This window comes from Petaurus breviceps, unplaced genomic scaffold (genome assembly GCF_028583685.1).
Source record: "Petaurus breviceps papuanus isolate PSGF00001 unplaced genomic scaffold, PetGlider_PUasm1.0 90897, whole genome shotgun sequence".
In the NCBI taxonomy this organism is placed as follows: Eukaryota; Metazoa; Chordata; class Mammalia; order Diprotodontia; family Petauridae; genus Petaurus; species Petaurus breviceps.
In genome coordinates this window covers 3,913,572-3,916,926 of record NW_027187374.1, presented here as the reverse complement: position 1 = coordinate 3,916,926, position 3,355 = coordinate 3,913,572, and positions in this window count along the sequence as shown.

The following is a 3,355-nucleotide window of genomic DNA, read 5'->3' as shown; positions in this document are numbered from 1 at the left end:
TGTAAATTCTAGTATAGTTATATAGGTCTCTCTAAAATGTATATTATATATACACACACTGTACATATGCACACATATACACACATATGTAATCAACGAGGGGACTTGTTTTGCTTGACTATACATATTTGTTGCAAGGAATATTTTTTCTTTTCTCCTTTTTTCCCCAGTAAGAGAGTTGGTAAGAGGAAGAGAAAATAGGTTTCTACTAATTAAATCAAAAAAACAATTTAAAAATAGGGAGAAGGAAGAGCAGGATGCCATAGATGTTGCATGTACTTTCGATTGAAGTGAATACATTGTTACTTTTATTTAATTGTTTTACTTTGTTAAAAGAGAGTTCTTGAGGTGGAGTCAAGATGGTGGAGTAGAAGCACGACCTCTGAGTGGCTGTGGCTTCCACCTTCCCCAATCAATGTAAAAAGGGGACTCTGAACAAACTTTGGAGCTGCAGAACCCACAAAATGACACAGAGAAGCTAACCTCCCACTGAGGACAGCCCGGCAAGCTGGGAGGAATCAGCCAGTGCAGTGCTCTGGGAACTGAGCCCAGGCCTGTGAGCTGGAGGTTTTAGCCCCAGGGTAGGCCTGACCAGTCACTGGCTGGAGGAACTCCAGATCAGCAGTAGCTGTGGCTGTTTCCAGAATTATCAACACATAGATGCAAAGGACAAAGTGAGAGGTCAGTGCAGTCTGGACTTTAGGACCCAGTAAGTGGGAGTCCGTGGCCTTTGCCCTGGGGTAAGAAGCTGCTGAGATGCCTGGCACAGCCAGCCAGTGCCAAGTGGCAGCTTCAGCTCCTGGCCTGCAGACTGTAGGGGGACCAAGTGACCAGTCTGAAGGGTTATTGCTGCTGCTTTAACCTGCTTGGATCTGGATTGCGGTCTAGGTTGGAGGTCCTGGGCTGTGTGACCAGCTTGCCAGAGTGTGTGGAGGACTCAGAGAGGGAAACCATTTAATACCTCCAGCAGCTGAGAAAACCCCAGCATGTGGGACAAAAGCTCCCCTATCTGGTGGCAGAGTCCTACTGTGACAAAAAGCCCAGGGGTCAAGTGACTAAGGGGCAATATGACCAGGCAAAGGAAACAAAGCAGACAGTAGATTCCAACATTAGACTCCTACTTTGGGGACAAAAATGTGCAAAGCATGGAACAGGAGGGAGACAGTGAAGTCAGAACTCCTGCACCAAAAGCTTCAAAGGAAAATACGAGCTGGTCACAGGCTATAGAGGACCTTAAGAAGCAGATAAGGGAAGAGTAGAAAAAATTGGGAAGAGAAATGAAAACGATGCAAGAAAATGATGAAATGAGAGTCAACAACCTGACTGAGGAAAGTAACACCTTAAAAAACAGAATAACTCAAATGGCAACAGAGGTTCAAAAAGGCAATGAGGAGAAGAATGCCTTAAAAAGCCAAATTTGCCAGATGGAAAAAGAATCTCAAAAGCTCACTGAGGAGAATAATTGCTTTAGTATTAGATTGGAGAAAATGGAACCTAATGACTTTAAGAGAAATCAAGATGCTGTTAAACAGATCCAAACAAATGACAGAATAGAAGGCAATGTGAAATATCTCATGGGAGAAACCACTGACCTGGAAAATAGATCCAGGAGAGATAATTAAAAAATTATTGGACTACCTGAAATCCATGATCAAAGTAAGAACCTAGAAATCATCCTCCAGGAAGTTCTTAAAGAAAACTGCCCTGATGTTTTAGAACCAGAGGGTAAAATAGAGGTTGAAAGAATCCACCGATCACCTCCTGAAAAATATCCCCAAAAGAAAACTCCTAGGAATATTATAGCCAGGTTCCAGAATTCCCAGATTAAGGTGAGAATATTACAAGCAGCCAGGAAGAAACAATTTGAATATTGTGGAAACACAATCAGGATAACCCAGGATCTGGCAGCTTCTACACTGAGGGATCGAAGGGCTTGGAATATGATATTTTGGAGGTCAAAGTAGCTGGGATTAAAACCAAAAGTCACCTACCAAGCAAAACTGAGTATCATGTTTCAGGAGAAAATATGGTCATTCAGTGGCATAGAGGACTTTCAAACATTCTTTTTTTTTTTTATTTGAAGCAATTGGGGTTAAGTAACTTGCTCAAGGTTACATGGCCAGTTATTTCTGGGTGTGGTGCTGAGTGTCTGAGCCCGGGATTCTATCTCCAGTTCATCCCAACCCTGGAGCCAGTGCTCTTACTCACTGTGCTACCTGGCCACCCCACTTTCAAGCATTCTTGATGAAAAAACCAGAGTTGAATAGAAAATTTGACATTCAGATACAAGAAGCAAGAGAAGCATGAGAAGGTAAACAGGGAAAAGAAATCATAAGGAAATTATCAAAGTTGAACTATTAACATTCCTACATGGAAAATCAATAATTATAACTGATGAAACTTTTGTCAGTATGAAAATAGTTGAAGGGAATATATATATATACATATATATATAAATATACATATATATATATGTCTATATATGAGGGTATATGGGCATATGAATACATATGTGAATGTGTGTATATATGTTTACAAGTATACATAGATAGAGGGTACAGGACCAATTTAACAAGAAGGGATGATACTTAAAAGGTGAAATTAAGAGGTGAGAGAGGAATATAATGAGAGGACATGTGGAGAGACTGAATGGGATAAACTATCTCATATAGAAGAGGCAAGGGAAAATAGTTACAATGGAAGGGAAGAATAGGAACGCAACAGGGAATGGGTCAACTTTATTCTCATTGAATTTGGCTTAGGGAGGGAATGAAATACACACTAAATAGGGTATCTCACCCTCAAGGAGAGTAGAGGGAAGGGGATTAGAGGGGGGATGATGGAAGGGAGGGCACGCTGGGGGGGGAAGGGAAATTGGAAGCATCCACTTTTGAAAAGGGACGGGATCAAGGTAGAGAATGGTACAAGTGGGAGGTGAGATAGGAGGGAGGGAAATATAGTCAGTCTTTTACAATATATCTACTATGTTATTGTTTTGCATTAGCTACACATGGACAACCTATACAGAACTGCTTGTCTTCTTAGTAAGGGTGGGTGACAAGGAAGGAAGCAATGAATCTTTAATTCAAAGTTTCAAAATCAAATGTTTAAATATATATATATATATATTATTAATAATAACATTTTACATGTATTTGGGAAATAAGATATACAGGCACTGGGGCATAGAGATCCACCCTGCCCTACTGGAAAAGTCAAAAGTAGTATGGGAGAAAATATGGGAGAGTGCAGATTGGAGGAGGGGATATCCTGTGGGTCTGCTCTTTTGGGGTGGTGGGTAGGTTAAAAACAGGGAAAAAATTTGTAACTCAAAATCTGAAGGAAATGAATGATG